Here is a 26,860-nt window from a genome sequence, read left to right on the forward strand (position 1 = left end):
TCCTGTCAACATTCCAACCTACCTCCCTTGAGCAGCTATTATTTCTTATTCTTCCTCTACAGATGAGCCAATTTTAAAAAGTTCATATAATTAGAAAATGTAGTCTATTTTATCCATTTTTCCCATGTAATATTATGTTTCTAAAGTAAGTCCATGTAAACTTTTCTCATGGAGAGAGCATGTGTATAATGGAATAACATCCTGAATGGACATTTAAATACTTTATGATATGTTATTATAAAAGTTTTGGCTATGTATATTCTTGTACATGTGTCTCATTGGACATATGTTGCAATCTATTTTGTGTATATAACATTATGATTCAAAATGCTGGATCATAGAGGCAACTCTACATATAATATCTTAAAGATTGTCAGTATGTTCAACAAACTGACTATATAATTTTAAATGTCAAATACCAATGTATAAGGATTCCAATTTCTACATAATGGTTGTACAGGGCTATCTTATTGTTTCTATTTCCACTAATCTCTATATGTATGCAATGTCTAGGTATGTTATGATCTTTCCATATGTTCCTTGGTTGTTATTATATTACTATAGAGATATGTATTTGGATTTTTTACAACTTATTCAGGATGGTTAAAGTTTTTCATCGACATTCATATACTATTAATATATTTCTGATTCAAGTCTCTTTAAATAAATTTATATGTATACACACTATATGAACATATGCATATATTCATACTTACATGTGTATATATACTAATACCTATATATATAAGAATATACAGATGTGTATATACATGTATATAGACATATATGCATATTATTATATTCATTTGTCTGTAAGTTATCATTTTACTTTATTTGTTAAACACGTCCTTTATTGATTTTACTACATGTTATATTATGGTTGATGTTGTACAGAGGAGCCAGCTGCCTGTGGCTCACCCCTGTAATACTAGCTACTCAGCAGGCTGAGATCTGATTATCGTGTTTCAAAGCCAGCCGTACATGAAAAGTCCATGAGACTCTTATCTCCAATAAACCACCAGAAAACCGGAAGTGGCACTATGGCTCAAGTGGTAGAATTCTAGCCTTGAGTTGAAGAGCTGAGGGACAGCACCCAGGCCCAGAATTCAAGGCCCACAACCCCCACAAACACCACGACCAACAACAAAAAGAATACTGACCGAAATTCAATAGTAGTAAGCAGTCTTAAAGATAGGCTGAAGTCTAACATTTTAGTATAATCCTAGATTCCAGCAGCCTTCTAGTCCAATGAGCTAAGAGCCCTCAGAATGTTGATCGAATTTCTTAGTTTATTTACACAATCACTATAATTATGTATTTTCTCATCTCTTTCTTTCATTTCACCACAGAATCTGTATTTATCCTTTATGCCATACTTGAATACAAAAGCCTTTGGAAGATATTTATTTATTGGTGTATATTAATTGTACAGCGATAACTTATTGAAATATTTTACACTTTCACATATTAATGAAGGGCCTGATTAACCTGTTTCTGGTTTCTTTCTTTCTCCATTCCCATTGCCTTTCATTTTTCAACTGTTTTCTGTGAATTTCTTTGTGCTGTCTTCAAACATTGACAAAATGTATTAAAGTGCTGTTCATTCGTCTTTATTGAAAATTATACAATGCTGAATATAAAAGAAAAATCTAAATAAATGGAGACTTAATTCTTGTGTTTTGGAGGATACAATTGAGCAATAATATAAATTGTCTCCTCACTTTTTTTTTCATTTTTTGATCATTCATGGGGCTTGAAATCTGGTCCTGGTCGCTGTCCCTCTGCTCTTCAGTTCAAAGTGAATGCTCCACTCATTTAGTAACTGTGCCACTTCTGGTTTTCTGGTGGTTAATTGGACATAAGTGTCTTATGGACATTTCGATTCCAGGTGGCTTTGAACCGCAATCCTCAGATCTCAGCCTCCTATGCAGCTATGATTACAAGCATGAGACAACAGAGCTCAGGTTCACAGTTTTATTTATGTTTATGACAATTTCTAAAAGCACCTGTCGAGCACTATTTTAGTCATTGACAAAGCAAAATAAGCTGGAATATATTTCTCTGTCCAATAGTAAAACTCTTAGTGTAAAATTGTTATATTTGTAAAGGAAAGATTATACAGCTCAATGGGTCTGTAGGGCACCAGATTATATCCACGTAAATGTTATCAAAGAATATTTAGTAAGGGGTAAATCCAAACATTTGAGGAGTGATATTCGCTTTAATAAGTGGTGATAGGTTAGACAGTATTTGGGAGAATTAAAAAGTGAACATTGACTTAAACATAACTATTTATTCAAATGTTAAGTTCAAGCTGGATTAAAAAGTGGCATATAAAACAAAAAAGTGATGTGAATTAAAGCAAAGAAATTTGCTTACCCGAAGTGGTGCTATGGCTCAAGTGGTAGAACTCTAGCCTTGTGCTGAAGAGCTGAGGGACAGCATCCAGGCCTAGAGTTCAAGGCCCACAACCAGCACAACCACCACCACCAATAATAAAAAGAATACTGACTGAAAAAGCAATAGTATTAAGCAGTCATATAGATAGCCTCAAGTCTAACATTTTAGTACTATCTTAGATACAAGCAGCCTTCTAGTCCAATGACTCCAAATGTCAAGACATCTTGACCATTTTGGAGATGAAGCATTCTTAAATTTGGCATTAAAATTATAGGAAAGGAAAACTATATAGTTGAGCTCAATAAAAGTGTAAAACAATTTAGTCTGTGAAAGCTCATATACAAGTAGTGAATAGAAGTTGGGAGCAGTTGGCTCATGTATCTCATCTTAGCTCCTTGGGAGGCTGTGATTTGAGTATTCCTGTTTGAAGGCAGCCCACAAAATAAAGTCCCTGAGAATTTTATCACTGATTAATCAGCAAAATGCCAGAAGTGAGGCATGACTCAAATGGTAAATTGTTTAAAAATGCAACAAATCTCAGGGACCCTGAGTTCAAGCTTCAGCTGTGAGCAAAGATGATTCCCAGCACCTTCATGGGACTCTGGGAGATTCAGAAACCCGGGATGCCTCGAGGATCCTTTCTCTGCAACATGAAACTTTGGGACAGGATGTGGTAGACCATCCTTCCAGGCCCCAGGGGGGAGGAGAGCAGGCCCCTTGAACCGGGCCTCAGCTCACTGGCAACCTCATTCACACCTGAGTCGGGAATTGAGTGCCACACAGCTGGTCAGCTGCTGGACAGAGATCTTTGAGAAGATAGGCATTCCACAGGCCCAAGAATCCAGCTAGTACATCATGGATCACATCCTAGGAGCCAAAAGAGTTAAGTGTGGTGGGACCAGGAGGATGGGAAGAGGGAGGAGGGAGAATTGTGGGAGAGCTTCATCAGGCTTTGCCCTCCCCCCTCCCCCCCCAGGATCCTTACCTGCATCGAATGGGACTTTTCTATAGTATTGTCATAGGCAGATGCTCATATACTTATCCAAAAAAACAGTTAGAGTGTGCAACAGGCTCCGGGAGTCATAGATGAAATGATCCACTGCTGGTTCCATAGCACATGAAGAAACCTTAGATTGATCTGGATGCTAGTGCTTCACACCTGTCACCTAGCTACTTAGGAGGCTGAGATGGGAGTATTGAGGCTTAAGGCCGGGGCAGGAAATCCTGTAAGACTCTTATTTCCAACTAACTACCAAAAAGAAAACACCAGAAGTGGATGTGTGGCTCAAGTTGTAGTCTGTTGGCCTTGAGTAAAAAGGCTCAGGGACAGCATCCAGGGTCCAAGTTCAAGGACCATGAGTGAGAGAAGAAAGGAAAAGAGAGTGAGAGGAGGGAAGGATGGAGTGAGAAAAAGTGGAACGGAAGAAGGGGAAACAGGCATGCCTTGGTTTGGAGTCCCTGGATCAAGGGAGCCAACCATTCACAATCTCTGTGGGCAAAGTTTCAGAGTCTAAAGACAGTATGTAGGACCAAGCCGCTGACCTATCAGCAACTTCATGAAATCCAGGTGTTGTGTGGTCGCTGACTGCAGAAGGATGTAGACCCTAGGGCTCAGGGTTGGTCACCAGGTTTTAATCTCTCCTGGCCCCACCAAGTTTATTTTCTGGTCAGATAAGAAGAAAAGCTCCAACAGCTAGGTAGGTATTGGGGTGACGCAGTGTCAAGGTGGGGGGCAAGGGATAAGAAGGAAGATGAAATGAGAGGATGATCCCAGGTCATGTGTGTCAGGACATTGGAGCCATGATCTCGCATGACAATCTAGACCATCAGTGATAGAGCCTTTGACCAACCATAGGGTTATTAAAAGTCCTGGTGTCTTGCGTTCACCATTGAGCACCTGGCTGTCATCCACCGCAGGATGCCTCTGCAGTACAACTTTGGGGACTGGGATTTCCAGGGCTCAATCTGAAGATCACAACTCCAGTGTTCATTTCAAGACCAGAGACAGAGGTAAGTGTACCACTGGCATAGGACAGCCAGGGAATGAGGGTGGGAGTCAGGACCTGTGTTGCCCGGAGACTTCCTTTAGGGGACGCTAGGAACCTGTGACTGCCATTCTCAGAGGCAGGAGTGGGTCTCTTTGCTGGCTCAGCCTTTAGTCTAGATGGCAGATCTGGGATTCAGAGAGGGCAGGCTGGTGGTGTGGCAGGCTTGGGGAGACTAGTGGGAAAACAAGAGGCACTGGGCTCTGAGCAGGGTTGTTTCTTTGAGGATACTCACAACCTAGGAACATGCCTGCGATAGATCAAGCCTTTTCCCCTTCCCAAGAGAGACGGACCTAGAGCCTTCCAGTCTGCATCTCTTGGCCAAGAAATGCTTTTGTTCCCACATCCTGTGGTTGGATAACTAGAACTCACCTCCCTGCCCAGTGTTGAGGCAGGACAGTGAGAGATTCTGAGTCTTTCAAAAGGTCAGGGGATGCTCAGTATGAGATTGTACTTGAATGTCCTAACTTGGAGCATGGTCAGACCCATCTAATAGTGCCATGACGTAGGATATAGAATCTAGAGAATCAGAGCCGGATGGGGTCTGTTCTGGGAGTCTTGAGTATTATGTGTGAGCTTTCAACTCCCATATGCCCACCTGCTTCCCTTTCTTGGGTGGGTCTTTACTAGAAAAAGCTTGAACCTAGGGACTGGATCCTATCTCTCGTCTCTTATGCTCAAAGCTATCACTCTATCATTTGAGGAGCAGCTCCACTTGCAACTCTTTTGGATGTTTAATTGGAGATAAAGAGTTCTCATGGACTTTGCTGCCAAAGGTGGCATCCAAGTGCAGTCCTCAGATCTCAGTCTCCTTAGGGTATTGGATGACAGGCATGGAAAAATATGTTTGGCCTGTTGCCAGTAGCTCATGGCTGTCATCATAGGTACTCAGGAGGTGAGATCTGAAGATCACAGGTCAAGGCCGGCATGCTCAGGAAAGACCCTGAGACATTTTTTTTTCCAACAAACCACCAGAAAACTGGAAGGGGTGCTGTGGCTCAATTAGTTGAGTGCTCACCTTAGCTGAAGAGATCATGAATAGCACCCAGGCCCAGAGTTCAAGCACCACAACAGAAAAAAAAAAAAGTAAGACATCTTTGCCTGCAAAGGATGGTGGAGGTGTGGGGGAGAGTGGGGTGTGTGCTGTTGTGAGAGACCAGGTTCTAGCCTCACTGTACAGACATTTCTAAGAACTCCCCAAGTTTGCTTCAGTTTGAAGCCACAGCTTCAAGAGGAAATGGCCTATGGCAGGCAGGGAGTGGGCAAATGAGTGCAGGGGTGAGATTGTTGTGTTTTTATTCTCTCCATTGAAGGATGGATTTGAGTGCTGGGTGTCAAAGTCTCAAATGAAGGTTTGCAAGATGTTTGTGGCCTGAGGAGATGGGTTTCCTCTGGGTATATGAAGGTGGCTGAAGCCGGAAGCCATTGGTGCCTCACAACTGTCATCCTAGATACTCAGAAGGGTGAGATGTGAGGAGCGTGATTCCAAGCCAACTTGGGTAGAAAAGTCTGTGAGACTTGATGTCCAATGGATCAACCAGAGAACAGGACGTGGTGCTGTGGCTCAAGTAGGAGAGTGCTCACCTTCATCTGAAGAGCTGAGGGACAACACCGTGGCCCAGAGAGCAAACCCCAAGACCAACCACAAAAAAAGAGGTGACTAAGTTTTCTGCATACCAGTGCGTACGGTAGGATATGCTATGCTGGTTTATGAGACATTCCAGATATGTGAGAGGCTCAACCTAATGGAGCGAGTTTATTGTTCTGTTCTCAGGGACTGCTGAAGCCTTGGGCTTTTCATGTGTGTGTGTGTGTATGTGTGTGTGTGTGTGTGTGTGTGTGTGTGTGTGTGTGTGTGTGTGTTTCTGTCTGTGTGTCTGTGTGTCTGTGTCTGTGTCTGTGTCTGTGTGTGTCTGTGTCTGTGTCTGTGTCTGTGTCTGTGTCTGTTTGGAGGTAGAACTGGGCCTTGAGCTCAGGGCCTAGGTGCTGTTCCTGAGCTTTTGTGCTCAAAGCTAGTGCTCTGACACTTGAGCCACAGCTCCACCTCTGGCTATTTGGTGGTTCACTGTAGATGAGAGCCTCAGAGACTTTCCTGTGCAGGCTGGCATTGAACAGTGATCCTCAGACTTCAGACTCCTGAGTATCGAGGATGACAGACAGGAACCACCTGTGCCAGCTTTGTGTGTGTGTGTGTGTGTGTGTGTGTGTGTGTGTGTGTGTGTATGTGTGTATGTAGAAGTTGGTTGTAACAAGGAGCACTGGACCCTTTGGTAACTTCTAACCGCAAACTTTGGGGGGTGCATGGGCTTTGTGACTGAGGTCTGAGGGCCTGGAAGGGTGAGATGCTTGAAGGAGACTCAGCACCGTTAAATTTTAATACCAAGGGATCTTTGTGCCCTGGAACTGTCTACTCCCTTGGGCCTGGTTGGTGGCAGAGGGAGCTTAGGAGAGCCTGGGGGTGAGGCCTGCAGGGGGTGGCTCCCCAGGGGGAAAGAGATAGCAGCTGATTCTTGACCAGAGTTGAAATTCTGGGTTGGGCATGGAACCTTCAGACCTCAGTATCCTCACAGGACAGTTGTGAGAAAACAAGGGGTCAATTCAGGGGGATCTCTGGGGCAGGGACAGGCATAGAGGGAGTGGTCATCAGATAAGGTTCTTGGCAATTCTGTGAGCATATGTCAGGAAGATACCTGGAAAGGGCTCAAATGGGGCCTGTTATTTATCGTGCCACAGGTATGGGATTATGAAACAAAACATGGCTTTCTTTCATCTTTACCCTATCCACGTGAGGAAGAGGATCCTTCACTTTTCAGTGTTGCAACGGGGGAAAATGAGGCATGGAGAAGCTGGGTGACCTACTCATGACCCCCAGCTGAAAGAAAGCCTGACCTGACTTCACTGCCATGTTCCCTAGGACAATGGGTGCTAGTCAGTCCACTTCTTGTAGTGGGAAGTCCACTTCTTCTCAGTCATGGGGCTTGAACTCTGGGCCTGGACGCTGTTCCCGAGCTCCTCAGATCAATGCTAGCACTCTACAACTTGAGCCACAGCACCACTTCCGGTTTTCTGGTGATTCTTTGGAGATAAGAGTCTCACAGACCTTGGTTCATAGCCAGCCCAGGCAGGGAGATTCTTATCTCCCATAAACCACCTCCCACCCCCACAAAAAAAGATATATATGGTGCTGTGGCTCAATTTGTAGAGCCTCAACCTTGAGTAAAAGAAGCTCAGTGATGACACTGAGGCCCTGAATCCAAGCCCTGGGACTCACAAAAAAATAAAATAAATGAATAGTGGGCACCTGTTATCTTACTACCAAAAAGGATGGATTCATTCTTCTCTCTGGTACTTGTAGCCAAATGAAAGGGGCTTCCCTTGATGTTCCTCTAAACCTCTCCTCTCTATTACCTCTCCCAGCTTCAGTTGCAGGATAGAATTCAGATCATCCCACTTGATGTGACCTTATGAACCCTCCCCTACCCACCTTCCTTAGTGTGGAGATCGTGGGTGTACTTACCATTGGGAGAATGAAGCACCGGAGAGATGGGGGTAGGTATCCCTGAAACTCATACTCTCACAAACACACTCACCTAGGCCAACTCAGACTAGCCTTTTCCAAAGACATTTTATCTCTTTGGATTAACTGACCTAGGAGAGGAACTTCATCTCCTGTAAATAACAATTTTAATTAGGGCTTGCTAGTTGACACGAAATAAACAGAAGCTCAAAAGAAAGGCCCTGGTGCTTGTCATATCTTGCTCAGGCTCACGCCTGACATACTGGCTCCTCAGTAGGCAGAGTTATGAGGTGCAAAGATTGAAGCCAGCCATAAGCTGGAAAGCAAGTGAGACTCTACTCTCCATAGAACCACCAAAATGTTAGAAGTGGAGCTGTGGCTCAAGTGCTGGAGCATCAGCCTTGAACAGAAAAACTCAGAGAGACAGCTCCCAGATCCTCAGTTCAAGCCCACACAAAGAAATGGCCTCATTTCTTCCCCACAGACTGCATGGGCCTCGAGTGCCCTCTCATGGAGTGTGATACAGCACCGGTCCCTGGGTAGTGCATCAGAGCCTTCAGAAATTGGGTGGTGAAAACCAGGCTTTCCCCTTTGCGTGCTCTCAATCTACACCAGCCGGAAGGAAGAGCATGACAAGGCCGGCATTGTGTAGAGCTGAGAAGATCCCCCCACCCCTCTCCCCGCCAGGGCAACTAGAGTGGGCTTCTTAAAGGCAGCACTTGAAAGACGTCTTTCTTAACAAGGAGGATCTGACAGGAAGCATAGAGAGTAAAGATGCTGTAGATAAAGGACAACATATTGGAGCATGTTCATTTCCAGCCAGGGCTGCTGGTGAGAAACTCAGTACAGATGTACAAGATTGTTCTGAGACAGGCCCAAGAGGTCACATAAGAACACTATCCAGGATTAGGATTGTGTCTTAGCAGTAATGGCCTTGTCTAGAGCACAGGAAACCGTGGGTTCAATTCCTAGGTCCCGCATACACAGAAAAAACCAGAAGTGGCACCAGGAAAGTGCTTGCCTCAAGAAAAGGAAGCTCAGGGACAGTGTCTGGGCCCCCAGGCCAAGCCCAAGGACTGTCAACATAAAACAGCACTCCAAGGGACATGGGTGATAGGTGGATTGTTATACCCTGTAGCTCTTAGTAGATCCATCCATGAGTCATGTCTCCTTCTTTGACAGAGGGGAGATGGACACTCCTTCTGCGCTGGGCACCCCTGGAACTGGTTATCAGCAACCCTCCAAACATCTTCCACCGAAACTTGGAGCAGCTGGCCCCAGAAATCCTCAGGTACTGGTTGGGTGGGGCGAGGGGATACAGGCCCCAGAAGTCCTAGTGGGTCTGATCTGCCATGGAAGACCAGGCCATCGAGAGGAGGTGGATGGGAACTTAGAGATGGGTAGTGATGTGAAGGGGGCCCTTTAATGCCCATGTCCCTACCCAGATTCCGAGCCTCCCTGTCCCTGAATTAGATAGCAGAGTGTCTAAGTTGTAGTTTGTAGAGGAGGAATAGGTGGAAATTCTAAAAAAATGAGACACCATAAGCCCTGCGCTGGTCGCTCACTCCTGTCATCCAGGCTGCTTGAGAGGCTGAGATCCAGAGGATTTTGTTTCCCAGCCCAGGCAGGAAGCTCCCATGAGAGTCTCATCTCCAATCTCCAACCAGAAGTAGCACCATGGCTCAAGTGGTAGACCACTGGCCTTGAGCAAAAAATTATCATCAGGGACAGTACCCAAGCCCTGAGTTCAAGCCCCTCTACCAGTAAAACAAGAAAGACAACCCTTGCTTGCAAGAGATGGTGAAGGAGTGGGGTTGCTGTGGTTGGGAGACCAGGTGCTGGCCTCAGTATACAGACATTTCTAAGAACTCCTCAGGTTTTCCCGAGTGTGAAGTCATAGCATGGTGGGCGTTACATTACCAAGAACTCCAGAGGTTGTGGCCTGTCTTAGGCAGGGAGTGCGCGAATGGGAGAAGGGGTGGGAGGGTAGTGTTAATTATATTCTCTCCACCCAAGGAAGAATGGGTTTGGATGCTGATGTCAAAGTCTGAAGTGAAGGACTGCATGTGCCTTGTGGCCTGACAAGTTTGGTTTCCCCTGGGTGCAAGAAGGTGGCTGAAGCTGGGAGCTGCCATTGATTCACAGCTGTCATCCTAGCTACTCAGGAGGCTAAGATCTGAGGATTATGGTTCAAAGCCTGCTTGGGCAGGAAACTCAGTGAAACTTTCAGAAAAACTGGAAGTGGTGCTGTGGCTCCAGTGGTAGAGTGCACACCTTCAGCTGAAGATCTGAGGTCTGCGGGAAGGCCAAAGTTCAAACCCCATGATCTACAACCAAAGATAAGGTGGGTGAGTTTTCTTCATAGAGGTGTATACAGAAGGAAATGCCATGCTGTGTTATGAGCCATTCCAGATATGTGAGAGGCTCTTGATTTGTCTACATTTGGTCTGGGGACAGTAGTGCCATCTTCTCAGAGTTTGGGATGTTCAGCTGCTCAGGGACTGCTGAGGCCTTGGGCTACCCACTTGTGTGTGTGTGTGTGTGTGTGTGTGTGTGTGTGTGTGTGTGTGTGTGTATCGTTCCCTCATCTTTCTCTGTCCACTTCCTGGGTGCTTGTCTGGCTCTTTCTGACCTCGGATGGTGACACTGCTCCATGGCAACTTTGCCTTTAGCCCCCATCAGGGTCTACAATGAGTCCTAAATTGTCAGAGACCTGCACATTCCAGCTTTTCTTTGGGGCCCAAGTACGGCTATCCATATCTTTGTCTGCCTCCAGGGGATCCTGGGTCTGCAGGGCTGGCTGGCATAGTTTCTCGCCTTCCTCTTGAGGTGGGGAGCAGGGTCAGTCATGTGATATCCTGTCTTTTTCCTCAGCTGGCCCTCTGGCGGCATGTCATACTTCTAGCAGTCTGGCAGTGGAATGGGGGAAGGGTGCTTGCCAGTGGCTCTGGCCAACTTAAGCTTGAGAGCTGACTAAAGGCTGCCAGGCAAGGTGGATTTGGGGCTACATGGGAGGTGAGGCCAAGATGGGTTGGAAGTATTGGCCGGTGTCTAGGAAATGTCAATGTACATTTCTGAAGGCAAGTATTTCTTCCAGCCACAGCTGGGCCTCTTAGGTACTTCTAGATAATTCTGGATGCCCAGAATACAGAGGCACAGACTTTAGATTCCAGGGCCAGGAAACTGGGGGATGAGAGACTGTTATGGCCAGTACCTCAATGCTCTGGGGCATTAGCCTTGACCTGGCTATGCCCCCCTGTGTAAGGTCACTTCTTAACCCAGTGCTGGCCACATACCGGCCACTTGTGCTGTGGAAGTGGCAGGAACAGAAGTGAGATCTAGGAGGACCAAAATCTGGATTTGTGGCCTGATTGGGGTGGAAGGGTGTCTTACAAAAATCTTAGAGCTGGAACTCAGAGCTTGGCACTGTCCCTGAGCTTCCTTTGCTCAAAGCTAACACTCTAACACTTGAACCACAACTCACCTTTCATCTTTTTTAGTAGTTTAGTAGACAGAAGTTTTTCACATATTTTCCTGCCTGGGCTGGGTTTAAGTTGCCATCCTAAGAGCTCAGCATCTTGAGTAGTTGGATTGTTGGTATGAGCCACTGGCATCTAGCTGCAAGGATGCCTTTTCATACTCTCTTTTGTTCTAACAGCTGCCTACTTGACTTGGCCTAGATCTCTGACCTCCATGTCAGCTCCCACCAGTCCCTGATTATGTGGAGAATATAAACCTCAAACCTGATCCCATTTCTTTGTTCTCAGGGGAGGAGTTTATGTTTTGTCTGAAGCCTGGGGTAGGAGGGGTAACTGTAGATGGGTGATCAGCTGGGAGAAAGGTACTCTGTTATAGCCAAGAAGGAGTTTGGCCAGATGCTAATAGCTCATGCTCTCATATTCCTAGCTCCTCAGGAGTTTGAGATCTGAGGATTGCTATTCAGAGGCAGCCCATCTAGAAAAGTCTGTGAGACTCTTTTCTGCAAATAACTACCCGAAGCCTGGAAGAGAAACTGTGGCTCAAGTGGTAGAGTGCTAACCCTGAATGAAAAAAAGTGAGGGAGAGAGCCCAGGCCCTGAGTTCAAGCCCTAGTACCAAGATGTGTATGAGAACGTGTGCATTCACACACACACACACACACACACACACACACACACACACACACACACACACACAGAGGAATGTGGTAATGATGAGCTGAGCTAGAACTGAGGGCAGTCTTGAATCATATTCATAGCAAACTCTCAAGCCAGATCAAATGGCTTCTCCCTAAGTCCTTCTTGGGCTGAGGGGTTGGGCCATGGCAGTAAGTTCCATGGAACCTGCCCCTCCATCCATGTACAGGGCCACAGGACCAAGGGAAGGACACTAGGGATGCTCCTTTGTAGTCAGCCTACAATTGCCGACCTTCATCTGCCCCCTTCCACCCCCTTGCACTGGTGAGGAAAGCAGTGGTCTGAGCACTGGGACTCCTGGGATAGTGACTGCTACAAGCAGCAGCCGGCCAGCTGTGGATTCCGGAGCCTACAAGCCGTTCATGAGCTCAACTCCACACCTGCCCAAGTTGTGCCTGACAAACTCACACTCTTGTGATGCCTGCATGAGCAGGCATTACCTGGTGTGACATCTTGCAGCTCCTGCCCCTCCTGGCCTAGAACCGTGGTCTGAGACATCGAATTACTGCTCAGATCGATATTGCACCCATGACAGATGCCTTTCTGATGAGCTCCATACCCCAAGGCTCGACCCTTCTCTGGTACTGTGGCCGATCTGTAGGCAATGGCTTCCAAGCAGGCTGCTCTCAAGACTTGTAGGAGATCTAGATATTGGGAGACCCTCAGGGGCCCACTGGAAAATACTCTTCCTAGAGCCACCGAGTAAGACCAAGCAGGTTAGATGTTGGTCATGGGACTTGAACTCTGGGCCTGGGCACTGTGCCCCAGCTCTTCAGCTTACCACTTGAGCTACGGAGCCACTTCTGGTTTCTGGAGGTTCCTTGGAGATCAGAGTCTCCCAGACTTTCCTGCTCAGCCTGGCTTTGAACCACAATCCTCACATCTCAACCTTCTGAGGAGATAGGAGTACAGGTGTGAGCTACTGGGGCCTGGCTGATCTGGCCTTTCACCACAGTGGACTAGGAGCTCTTGAAAGCTTTTCTTTAATTTTTAGGTGCCAGTACTGGTGATTGAACTCAGGGGTCTGGGCTCTGGTCTCTTAACTTTTTCCCTCAAGGTTAGCTCTCTACCAATTGAGCCACAACTCCATTCCTGGCTTTTGGTAGTTCATCGGCAAGAAGAGTCTCACTAATTTTCCTCCCCTGATCTGGCCTGACCCACGATCTCTATCTCAGTCTCCTGAGTAGCTATGATTTACAGGGGTTGAGCCACTGGTGGCATTGGGCTAGAAGCTTTACTTAAGCAAGAGTTCTTCCCTGCATTTGTACTGACTCCTCCAGGCAAAGGAATTCTGAGGGTCAAGAACTGTGAAAAATAGGCTTCCAGCCACCAGAAATGGCAGGGGTCCGTGGTGAAAAGCCAAGCTATTCTTCTCCCTGGGTCCCATTCTGGAACCCCACCCTCTGCCCTGTGACTCAAGTACAAACCTTGGCCCAGCCATGAAATGTCCTGACAGACTCTTCTGAAGCCACAGAAACTTCATTCCACCCACACTACCTGCTCTACAGCACACCTCAAGACTTTTTCTCATGCTGTACCTTCTGCCTTAGGCTCTCTGTCCTGTATCCACATCTTAGAACTCCTGTGGAATTTTGGCATTGGTTATATCACCTCCTGGAGCAAGTCTTATCTTCCCTTATCCCTCTTTTTTTTTTAATATTGAGTTGCTAGAGATGGCACTTGTGCAGGGTGACTGGCAAATGCTCTATCTTGATGTGTGTGTGTGTGTGTGTGTGTGTGTGTGTGTGTGTGTGCGCGCACGCACGCGCACGTGTGCCAGTCCTGGGGTTTGAATTCATGGCCTGGATTCTATCCGATCCCTGAGCTAGCACTGTACTACTTGAACCACATCTCTACTTCTGGCTTTATGGGTGTTTAATTAGAGAAAAGTGTCTCATATATACTTCCCTGCTTCCAATTGGGATCCTCAGATCTCAGCCTCCTGAGTTGCTTACAGAGGTGAGCCACCAACAGCTTCCCTCTACTCTACCTCTTACCTATAACAATGGCCCTCCTCTGAGTCCCACAAGAATATGTCATACCAGGCTCATTTTTTTTTTCTTTTTGCCACTCTTGGGTCTTGAACTCAGGGTCTGGGTATGTTCCTGAGCTTCTTTTGCTCAAGTCTAGCACTCTATCACTTAAGCCACAGTGCAACTTTTGCCTTTTTCTGTTTCCTTGGTACTGAGGAATCGAACCCAGGACTTAGTGTGTGCTAGGTAAGCACTATACAACTAAGCCACATTTACAGCCCAAGGCTCACTTCTCATGGGAGTTATGAGGGTAGGATTTATTGACATACCCCTTTTGGCATAGAAATGGCTGACTATTTAATATCTTTGCCAAGATTTGGGACCAGCCTGAGTCTCGGCAATGACGAATGATAAATGAGTGATAGCCACCAGGCCCCAGAGATCTAGGCTCACATCCTACAGAGGGATAGAGACTATGGAGCCAGAAACTTCGACAACTCCCACAGTCTAGGAACTGTGGTCTCCCTGGAAGCAAGGGCTGGCTGCTAGGTGTCCCGATGGGAGACTTCAGCCAGAATATAAGGCTTCAGTTATTAAATGGCAGAGAAGGATGCTTTGGTCAAGCTGCAGGCTCAGACTGAGTACTCTTCAGGGCTTGTCCCAGCTTGACCAGGTTGGGGGGCTGGCCATGGGCAACCTGATGAATGCCCATCATCCATACATCATCCATCCATATACAGAGACATGGAGTTATTGCCTCCTTTTGGGGGGGGGGGCAGTTCCAGGTTTGTACTATGAGCCTAGGCCCTGTCCCTGAGATCCTTTTGTTCAAGGGTAGTGCTCTGCCCTTGAGCCACAGCTTCATTCATTATTTTATTGTGATATCTTAGATATAAGAGTCTCATAGACTTTCCTGCCCCCGCTGAATTCAAATTGGCATTCTCTACATCTCAGCCTCCTGAGGAGCTAGTATTACATGCAGGAGCCCATGGCTCCTGGGTTTCTTTTCTTCTTTTTGTTCTTTTTTATAATTGTAACAATCTGAAATCTTCATGGTGTCATTCCAATAGTTTGCATTCAAAGTAAACTACCCAGGCCTGGAGTTCAAATGATAGGACTGCCACCCACAAATGGAAGGAGATCTTTTCTATTCATGGGAATGCTAATGGAATATTATCAAAGTAATAAACTTGCAGTTAATCCATGATTCTATTCTGGAATGCCACACAAAAATTATTGGATATATATCTTCCATTCCAGCACCATAGTATAATTTCCCTAATGGAAGGCTATTGACTGATTTTTAATTAATGCTTTTATAAGTATTCAACCGTGATACTTCATTAAATGGAGCCACTATTTAGTAATGAATAATTAGTAATTATATATATATAATTTAATATCCTCACCTTCCGTCTCTCTGTATGCATATATATATATGTATATATATATATATATATATATATATATATATATATATATATACATATCTATCTATCTATCTATAAGGCACTCCTATGGCTTGATCACAGGTCCTCAGAACTCCTGGCAGCTCAGTTTGCCGGAGGCTGGTGTGCTAAGACTGTGACCCCGTTTATGGATTGGCCATTGAAAACCTTGGGTTGAAATCCCAGCATGGCCAAAAATTTATTCGTGGATTAAGAAGCCAATTTTGACATATTTATTTTTTCCTTCTCTGAGAAAATCCTGGGTCTCAGTATGATGCATAATCCATATGCGGATATATCCTATGTGATATGATGTAATAAAAAATGTTATATATAATAATACTAAATAAATAAGGGTAATAAGCATCATATACAGTAAACCCATGTATGTAAATAGATCTCATATATTAATATTCCTTTTTGTAGTGCTGGGGCTTCTATTCAGGCCCTGAGAACTGCTCTGAATTTCTTTTCTTCAAGCACGGTGAGCCTTTGCCCTTCACCTACGGTGCCACAGAGTTATCCATACCCTGAGTTCAAATACACGGCCTGCCAGGAAAATGGTGCAAATTCCAAACCAGGGCTTTATTATTATTATTATTATTATTATTAGCTGAGCGCAGGGCTTGCACTCAGGTCTTGGCATTTCTGCAACAGCAGAACCTTGTATCTGAGGACCCGAGTTCAAATCTTCGGGCTGGCAAAAAAAAATAAAAATAAAAAGGAGAAGCATAAAACTGAGAAGTTCAAGAAGGTGGTTTTACTTTTTTTTCCCTTTGTACTGTGACCATCCTGGGTCTAAATGACAAGTCCCAGAAAGTGTACATGACCTTGCATTGCTGATGTTTGGCAGGCTATTAAGGAAGCCATACCAAAACTGGCAACTTAGTTCTGGAGGTCGAATCCCGGGATTGCCACTAATGAATGGTGGAGATTCTAAGAAACCCATTCCCATATACATCTATACAAATGGAATGTTATAAAAGGAACAATTAAGTTGGTAGTTAGTGTATGATTATAAAATTATACACAACAATTCTACTACATTGACTAATTTTCAATTAATCCTTTATTATGTATTCAACCATGATAGTTAAAAAAGCAAGGAATAATTTAATTGCCAATAATCGGTAGTAATATTGTATTATGCAATTTCATAGTATACAGACATATGTCTCTTGTTTTATGCATCTACATCTATCTATCTATCTATCTATCTACCAATCTAAACATTTATCTGTTTATACACTTGTCACTACTGGGGCTCAGTGGTAGAATGCTCGCCTACTACATGCAAAGTCCTAGGGTCAATTCCTCACTACTGTGTGCATAGATAAATCTGGAAGTCGTGCTGTTGCTCAAGCAGCTGAGCACTAGCTGAGCATGAAAGCTTAGAGACTGTGTGTCAAGACTCTAACTCAAGACCCAGAAATGGCACCAAAAAAGATAGAATGTTCTGACTGCAACTATATAAGAATATCACTGCAAATACCTCATCACAGAGCAAGTCTGCAGTCTGGTGCAGACAGTTGCTGTCTCACCTGAATTAGCCAGAGGTAAACCGTTGCAACCCAGCTGCACAGAAGCAGATGCTGCTGGCTCGCTCACCCCTGTCATCCAAGATTCTTGGGGGCTGAGATCTGACAATGGTGAGTTTAAAACCCAGCCCTGGCAGGAAGTCTGCGAAACTCTGAGCTGTGGCTCCAAGTGGTAGAGCTCTAGCCTTGAGCAAAAGATCTTAGGACTGTAACCAGGTTTTCAATGCAATCCCCGTGGCTGACTCCACCTCCCCCCAAAAAAACCCTCTAAATCACTCGATGTGAGCTTTGTGTGGTTTGTGACGTGTTTCTGAAAGAATGGTGATATTGTTGAAAGCACCCTAATTCTAATGACATTGCGTGGGATACAGCTATGTGATGAGTCCTTCATCAGGTTTTGTGTGCTGAGTCCTACTTTCATCTGGTCCTTGTAAGAGCTCCACAAGTCAGATAATTGTGCTATAGAGAAACTTGAGGCTCAGATATGTCCCCACGTCAGGGCCAAAATTATGTTTGTCTCCTACAGACAATTGTTTGGGTTTATTTTTCTCGGTCATGAATCTTGAACTCAGTGCCTAGCCCCTGACCCTTCCATGTTGGGCTCCTCTACCACGTGGAGCCAAGGATCCCCTTGCAACAGAGTGTTACAGTCTAGGTATCTGTAGCTGAGGTCTGTCATCCTACCTACCCAGGAAGCTGAGATATGATGATTTTGGTTCCAAACTATCCCAGACATAAAAGGTCCCATGAGACTATAATCTCCTTTTCAGCACTTAGAAACTTGAACTGGAAGCTGGGTGCTGGTGACTTGCACCTGTCATCCTAGCTACTCAGGAGCCTGAGAGTTGAGGATCACAGTCCAAAGCCAGGCTGGGCAGGAAATTGCTTGAGAGGCCTCTCTCCAGTGAACTACCAAAAACCTCCAGGGGTGCTGTAGCTCAAGTGGTAGGGCGATTGGCTTTAGCTGAAGAACTCAAGGACAGCACTCAGGCCTAGACATAAATTCCTCCAACTTCCAAAAAAAAAAAGAAAGAAAGAAACCTGAAGTGGAGGGCTGGGAATGTGTCTTATGTGTAGAGTGCTGTATGAATCCCTGGGTTTGCCTGTATGAATTTCTGGGTTTGATTCCTTTGTACCACATACTAGAAAAAGCCTGAAGTGACTGTGTGGCTTAAGTGATAGAATGCTATCCTTGTACCGGAGAAACTCAGGTACAGGGTTCAGGTCCTGAGTTCAAGCTCCAGGAGAAGTGTATGCACACAAATACATGCACACACAGACACACAGAGACATACACACACAGATACACACAAACACACACATACACACACACAAATACAGATACCAGAAGTGAAGGTGTGACACCAAATGGTAAAGCACTGAGCTTCTATTCTGAGCTCATGGTCAGCACTCAGGCCATGTGTTCAACCCCAAAACCTAGCCATCCGGGGCCCAACTAGGAGAGGTCAAATCTTTCAAAACCTGATGAGCACCACCAGTCCTAAATGACAGGGAGTATTGTGATATTACACCTGTGCTTAGATATAGCAAGTTTCCAGAAACCAAGAAAGCCACCATTGACAATAATGAATCATTTCATTAGGTTCAGCTCCCTTGTTTTCTACCAAAAGGACCCTTGAAATAATTGTAGCAGGTTATTTCAACACTGGAACATAGTCTAACAAAGACAGGATAAATGCAGGGAACTTGGCCTGTCACAGGAGGTGGCACAAATGAAGGTTTCCTGTCAAAACAGCAATGGGAGAGAGATAGCTTGGGGTATAAAGACGCCTTTTTCTCCTGGCCTTTATAGCCAGCCCACACTCCTCCTCACTAATTGGCCTGGATGGAGTTGTTTATTACACAGCTGTACTGGAGTGAGGCCTTTTGTCTGCCTGTTCCAACAATGAGGCAGACTTCCTCCAGCACCCTGGGGTGTGCGGAAAACCTCAGCTACATTGGGAACAGTTAAGGGAGCCCAGGAACATGCACTGTCTTGAAAGCACGGTCTGGGCTATGAAATCATTCTATTCAAAGCAAATATTCTAGCTGGATGCCTTTCATCATAGGGACTCTGGACCTTTACTGATAGAAATACATACATACATACATGGGGAAACATGGAGTTACTTGTTTTTTATTTTGCTTTTTTTTGGCAGGTGCAGGGGTTGTATTATGAGCCTAGGCACTGTCCTTGAGCTCTTTTTGCTCCAGGGTAGTGCTCTTTCCTTGAACCACAGCCCCACTCATGACAAGTTTTATTCCTTTGGTCTCTCAGAAATAAGAGTGCTGTGGACTTTCCTGTCCTGGCTGAATTCAAACTGGCATTCTCTACCTCCCAGACTCCTGATGAGCTAGGATTACAGGCAGGAACAAATGACACCTGGCTTTCTTTTCTTCTTGTTCTTTTTTCCATTGTGAGAAACTGAAATCTTCACAGTGTCATTCTAATGGTTTGCATTTTGAAGTAAACTGCCCAGGCCTGGAGTTCCAATGCCAGGACTGCCACCTACAAATGGAGGGAGATCTTGAGAAAGTCTTTCCTATTCATGTGAATTTTTAATGGAATGTTATAAAAGTAACAATAGAATTTGCAGTTAGTTCATGATTGTTTTATAGAAGGCCACACAAAAAATATTGGATTATGTCTTCCATTTTATATATTTTGTATAATTCTCCCAAGTAAAGAATACTGACTACTTTTACATTAATGCTTTAATAAGTATTCAACAATGATACTTCATTAAATGGAGGCATAATTTAATAATAATTCATAACATATATAATTTAATATCCTCACACTGTCTCTCTCTCATATATATTGTAAACTACACATCTATTTTTCTATCTATATGTATATCTATATCCATATCTATATCTACACCTACATCTTTATCTATCAGCCACTACTATGGCTTGTTCCCAGGTCCTCAGAACTGGTTGGCAGATCAGTTTGCCAAAGGCTTTTGTACTACAACTGATCCTTTCATGAATTGGGCATTGTGGGCTGTGAGTTCAAATCCCAGCATGGCCAAAATTTTGTATGTGGAGTCAGAAGCCAATTTTTACACATTTTTTTCCTTCTCTATGAAAGTCCTGGGTCTCAGTATGATGTATAATCCATATTCAAATAAATCAATGTTATAAGGTGAAATAAATGTTATATATGTAATAATACTAAATAAAATAAAAAATATGGATAATAAATGTCATATGGATTAAACCCATGTATGTAAATAGATCTCATATATGAATATTATTTTTTTCAGTGCTGGGGCTTGAATTCAGGCCCTGGAAACTGGGCTGAAATTCTTGTCTTCAATGACGGTGAGCTTCCTCTCCCCCACATGCCACAGTTACCCAGACACTGAGTTCAAATCCCAGGCCAGCCAGAAAAATGGTGCAAATTCCAAGCCAGGGCCTTATTTTTTTTGGCCAGGCCTGGGACTTGAACTCAGCTCCTGGTAACTCTTCCTCACACTCGATCATCTTAGGCTGGGGTGCAGCCTCTGGACCCACAGTCCATCCTGAGATCCTAGGATCCAAATTCAAATCTTGGGACTGGCAAAAAAAAAAAGAAGTGCTGGGAAGGTAGCTCAGTAATAGAGTCCTGGCCTTGCATGCATAAGGCCATGGATTCGATTCCTCAGTACCACATAAGCAGAAACAAGCCAGAAGTAGTGCTATGGCTCAAGTGGTAGAGTGATAGCCTTGAACTGAAGAGTTGAGGGACAGCACCGAGACTCAGAGTTCTGACCCCAAAACCAAGAAAAAAAAAGAAGAAAAGAGAGGGGGAAAAAAGGAGAAGGTTAAAACTCGGAAGTATCAGAGGCGGTTTTACATTTTTTTTCCTTTGCATGGCAAGCAAGGCTCGGAAAGTGTACATGACCTTGCACTGCTGAATTTTGGTGGGCTATCTGGGAAGCCATAGCCCAAAGCAGAAACCTAGGCCTGGGGTGTGAATCCCAGGACTCCCACCTATGAATGGTAGTATATCCTAAGAAATGCATTCCGATATACATCCTTATGAATGGAATGTTGTAAAGTAACAATTACATTAGTGTATGATTATATTATAAAATTATACACAATAATTATACTATATTGAATAATTTTCAATTGATACTTTGTTATGTATTCAACCATAATACTTCAATACAGGAAGGAATAATTTATTGATAATTGTTAGTAATATAATTTATATAATTAAATAATATACAGACATCTCTGTCTTGTTTCATGCATATACACATATATATATACATATATATATATATATATACATATATATATATATATATATATATGTTACAATCTACATATCTATTTCTACACTTGTCATTCCTGGAGCTCAGTGGTAGAATGCTCGCCTCGATGTATGAAGACCTGGGTTCAATTCCACACTATTACATGCACAGAAAACCCGGAAGTAGTGCTGTCAAGCAGTTGAGCACTGGCTTTGAGCATGAAAGCTTAGGGACTGTGTCAAGGCCCTTACTCAAGCCCCAATACTGGAACCAAAAACAAGGTAGAATGTAGAATGTTCTGACTGCAATTATAGAAAGCCAGGATTTCAAATACCTCATCACAGAGCAAGCTGGGTGTCTGAAACTGATGACTGTCATGTAACCTGACTTAGCCATAGGTCAATAGCTGCAGCACAGTATCATGGAACCAGACACTGCTGGCTCACCCCTAGCTGCTCAGGGGGTGAGATCAGATACTGGGGGTTGAAAACTCAGCCCTGGCAGGAAGTCTGGTAGACTCTGAGCTGTGCCTGAAAGTGGTAGAGATCTAGCCTTGAGGAAAAGATCTTAGGACAGTACCTCTAACCTATGAGTGAAATCCCTGAGGCTGATGACTCTCCCCCACAAAACATCCCTCTAAACCATTAGATGTGAACTTGTGCGGTTTGTGATGTGTATCTGAAAGAACGGTGATAGTGATGAAAGCACTCTAATTCTAATGACAGTTTGTGGGATATAGCTATGTGATGAGTCCTTCCTGGGGTGCTGGGTGTTGAGTATTTCTGGGTTGTCCATGGGGTACTGAGTGCTGAGTCCTTCACAGGGTGCTATGTGCTAAGACCTTCACGAGTTGTATTCTTTCATCTGGTCCTTATAAGAGCTACACAAGTAAGATGAATGTGCAGATGAGAAAGTTGAGGCTCAGATATGTCCCCAAGGCAGGGCCAAATTTATGTATGTACTAAACTCTAGTGATTTGTCTCCTGCGGACAATTGTTTTGATTTAGGTTACTCCATCATGAACCTTGAACTCAGAGCATAGATGCTGACTTTCTTCTTGGGCTCATGGCTAATATTCTACCATGCTGAGCCAAGGACCCACTTGCAGCAAAGTGTCATAGCTTAGATGTCTTTAGCTGAGGTCTATCATTCTGCCTGCTCAGGAAGCTGAGGATCTCATTTCAAAACTATCCCAGATCACGGTCCGAAGTCAGCCTTGGCAGGAAATTCCTTGAGAAAGTTATATCCAATAAACCACCAGAAAGCCTGAAGGGGCATTGTAGCTCAAGTGGTAGTGTGCTAGACTGAGATGAAGAGCTCAGAGACAGCACCCAGGCCCAGACTTCAACTCCTCCAACCTACAAGAAAAGAAAGAAAGAAACCTGAATTGGAGTGCTGGGAATGTTTCTTTGGGGTAGACTGCTTTGTGTGTGTGAAACCCTGGGTTTGAATCCTCAGTACCACATCCCTACAAAAAAATCCTGAAGCAGCTGTGTGGTAAGAGTACTGTCCTTATACAGGAGAAACTCAGGTACAGTGGTTAGGTCCATAGTTCAATCACAAGGATGGTGTATGCGCGCACGCACACACACACACACACACACACACACACACACACACACAGACACACACACACACACGGAGGCACCGTTGCCAATAATGAATCATTTCATTCTGTTCAGCTCCCTAATTGTCTATGAGAAAGACTGTTGAATTAATGGTAGCAGTTTGTTTCAACACTGAAACATAGTCTAACAAAGACAGGATGAGTGTAGGGAACTTGGTCTGCCATGGCAGGTGGCACAAATGAAAGCTTCCAGTCAAAACAGAGCACAGGGGAGAGAGATTGCTTGGGGTTCAAAGAGGCCTTTTTCTCCTAACCTTAACAGCCTGGGCACACTCATCCTCACTAATTGGCTTGGATGAATTGTTTGTTACCCAGATGCACAGGAGTGAGGCTTATTGTCTGCCTGTTCCAACAATGAGGCAGATTTCCTCCAGCAGCCTGGGGTATGGAGACCCCCTCAGGTTAACTGGGAACAGTGTGGGGAGCCCCAGAACATGCACTGTCTTGAACGCACACTCTGTGCTAAGAAATCATTCTATTCAAAGCAAATTTCCCAGCTAGGTGCCATTCTTCATAGCAACTCTGGCTCTTCACCAATTCAAATACGTGCATATATACACAGACACATGGAGTTACTGGCTCTTTTTTTGTGGCAGGACCTGAGGCTGGAACGTGAGTCTAGACATTTTCCCTGATCTCCTTTTGCTCAAGGAAGCATTTTATTGTGTCTTAAATCATGATTACCCTAGGTTGGGATGCAGCTTTTACACCCACCCAGGGATCCTAGGACCCGAGTTCAATTCCCAGCACTGGCAAAAATACAGCAAACCAACAAAAATGGATGATGAAAAACCAGGTAATTTTACACAACAGGTTTGCTTTTGTTTACTTAGCACTGTGACCCTCCTGGGGCTCAATGACTTGGCTTGAAAATTGTAGGTGACCTTGCATGGATGAAGGCTGGGGGGCTGTCAGTGAAGCATCAGTCTAACCCAGATACCTAGGCCCTGAGATCGATCCTAGGCCTGCCACCTACACATGGCTGAAGATCTTAGGAAACTTGTTCCTATCTATAGGAACACTAATAGAATGTTTGAAATGTGCTAACTGAATTACTAATTAGATAGTCATTCCAGTATAAGATTGTATGCAATAAATATAGATTATTGATTAATTCTTTATGAAGTATCCTACCATGATTAATTAATGGAGGCATAATTTTAGACCAAATAATTGGTAGTAATAGAATGTATAAAAATAAGATATAGACATCACTCTTTATATATGGTTATACACTAGAATCTACATAAATCTCTGTCTCTCTCTGTATACCTTTGTAGATGCATATACATATGTTAATACACACACACACATGCACACACACACACATGCACACACACACACGCACACACACACACACACACACACACACACACACACACACACAGACACACACTGCAATCTAAATATCTATCTGTTTATATATTGGCCGTTCCTCGGCTTGATCTCAGGTCCTCAAATGTGCCCACCAACTTCACTTGCATCAGACTGGTGTGCTAACATTTACCCTTTCATGAAGTGGGCCTGTCAGACCCTGAGTTCAAGGCACAGAACTGGCAAAAACTTAATCCTGTGCGAAAACCCAATTGTCCCACTGTTTTCCTTATCGGTGAATGTCCTGGGCCTCAGGAATGATGTAGAATACATTAGCAAATCTATGTCTTATGTAATAGGATGCAAAAAATGTTATATGTGTAATCATACTCACTCAAATGCATAAGAAATAAATAAAACATAAAAAAATGAATACACTAACCACAACATACAGTAAACATTTGCATGTAGATATAAATCATGTTTTTAAAATGTATACGAATATTATTTTTGAATTCACGCCCTAGGAACAGGCATTTCTTTATTGTCTTCCAGCATGGTGATCTTCCCATCCCCCAATGTGCTGCAGATTTCCCCCGACCCTGAGTTCAAATCCCAGGCCTGGCAGAAAAAATGGCAAGAATTACAAGCCACGGATCCTCATAATATTTTAAATATTTTTAATGTGTATATGTATGTATGTATGTATGCATGTATGTATGTTTGTATGGTTTATTTTTATTTTGTCAAGCACAGGGCTTGAACTCAGGTAGTGGCAATTCTACCTCAGCTTTGATCACTCTAGGCTGGGATGTAGCCACTTGACCCACAGCTGCTAATGGAATCAGGCCTTTCAGGGAAAACAATGCACAGAAAAAATGTGGCCTTTTTACGTTTTCTTCCTTTGCACGGTGACCCTCCTAGGTCTGAATGACACTGTTGCAAAGGGTACTTCACCTTACATTGCTGAAGGTTGGCGGACTATTAGGGAAGCCATAGGCTCACGTGGCAACATAGGACCTGACCAATCAATGGCAGGAAATACTAAGAAACTGGTTCCCATCCATAGGAATAACAATGGATTTTTGTCAGTGTCACAGTTGAATGAGTTAATCATGATGCTCCTATAAAATTAGACAGAGTGTTATCAGGAGTCTGATTGATTTTATTTAATATTTATGAAGCATAAAAAGAATATTATTATTTACAGGAACACAATAATTTCAGGACACTGCTTGATTTCATTAATAGTGTAAGGATGAACACATTAACATTAATTACATGGACGCATAATAAATACCCAAGAATTGGTAGGAATGTAGTCTTATAACTGAATAATGTATAGACATCTCTGGCACTCTATAAAGATATATATTTATTAGTATACTGTCATCTGCATGTCAATCTGTTCATATTTTGTTAACTCCTGGGCTCGATCTCAGGTCCTGGAACAGCCTGTCAGCTCAATTTGCCCCAGGAGGGTGTGTTCACACTCAACCATTCATGAATTTGGCCCTGTAGGCCATGAGTTCAGATACCAGCACTCCCAAACAATGAATCGTTGAGTAAGAAGCTGATGCTGACACGTTTTCCTTTTCTGTGAATGTCCTGGTGTCAGGTATGAAGTGGAATACATATGCAGGCTTATATCCTATGTAATCAATGTAACCAACGTTCTATGTGTCATAATAATCAATAAATAAATGGTCAATACATAAATAAAACAAAAAATACAATAACTACACTGAATGCAATATGGAGTGAACGTATGTATATAAATATAAATATAAATCATATATTTAAATTGTACATGAATAGGTGGGGGCCGATTTCAGGCTTAAGGAACAGACTTGAATTTCTTGACTTCAAGGAGGCCAGATTCCCCTTCCTACACAGTACAACACTGTTACCCAGACCATGAGTTCAAATCCCAGTCCTGGCAGAAAAATGGCACCTTTATTGTATGTGAGGCCCAATTCTTAGGTATTTCATTATTCCTCCATTTTATGAATGTGATTGTGTAAATGCTTAATAAAGTATTAAATAAAATCGATTAGTGTCCTATGATATAATTATGTACAATTTTATCCTAGAATCATTCAAGAACTGCCCATTCAATCATGACATACATCCCATCCTATTTGTATTCATATGGATATGAATGAGTGTCTTAGGATCTCCTGCCATTTGGAGGTGGCAGCCCCAGGATTCGAACTTTGGGTTCTAGCTCCCCCCACTTAAACCCGAGAATAGGGAACTCACTGTTCTGTCCAAGAACATCAGCAAGACCAATGATTAGGCAGGCACCAGTGGCTCTCAACATTCCTCCTTGACGTTTACAAGGCTGTGATGGGAGGATCATGGTCAAGGTCACCCTCAGGAGGAAAGTCCTTGAGACCCTGTCCAACTTCAGTGCCAACAAAGACAGAAGCCCTGTGCCTCCAGTGGTAGAGGGCCAGCCTTGAGCAAAAGCAGCTCAGAGACTGTGCCCAGATCCTGAGATCAAGGTTCGGGACTGGCAACAAACAGACATAAACAACAATCTGTGCAGCCATCCAGCTAAAGCGGTCTCCCTC

This window comes from Dipodomys spectabilis, unplaced genomic scaffold (assembly GCF_019054845.1).
Source record: "Dipodomys spectabilis isolate Male_0828 unplaced genomic scaffold, ASM1905484v1 ptg000343l, whole genome shotgun sequence".
NCBI lineage: Eukaryota > Metazoa > Chordata > Mammalia > Rodentia > Heteromyidae > Dipodomys > Dipodomys spectabilis.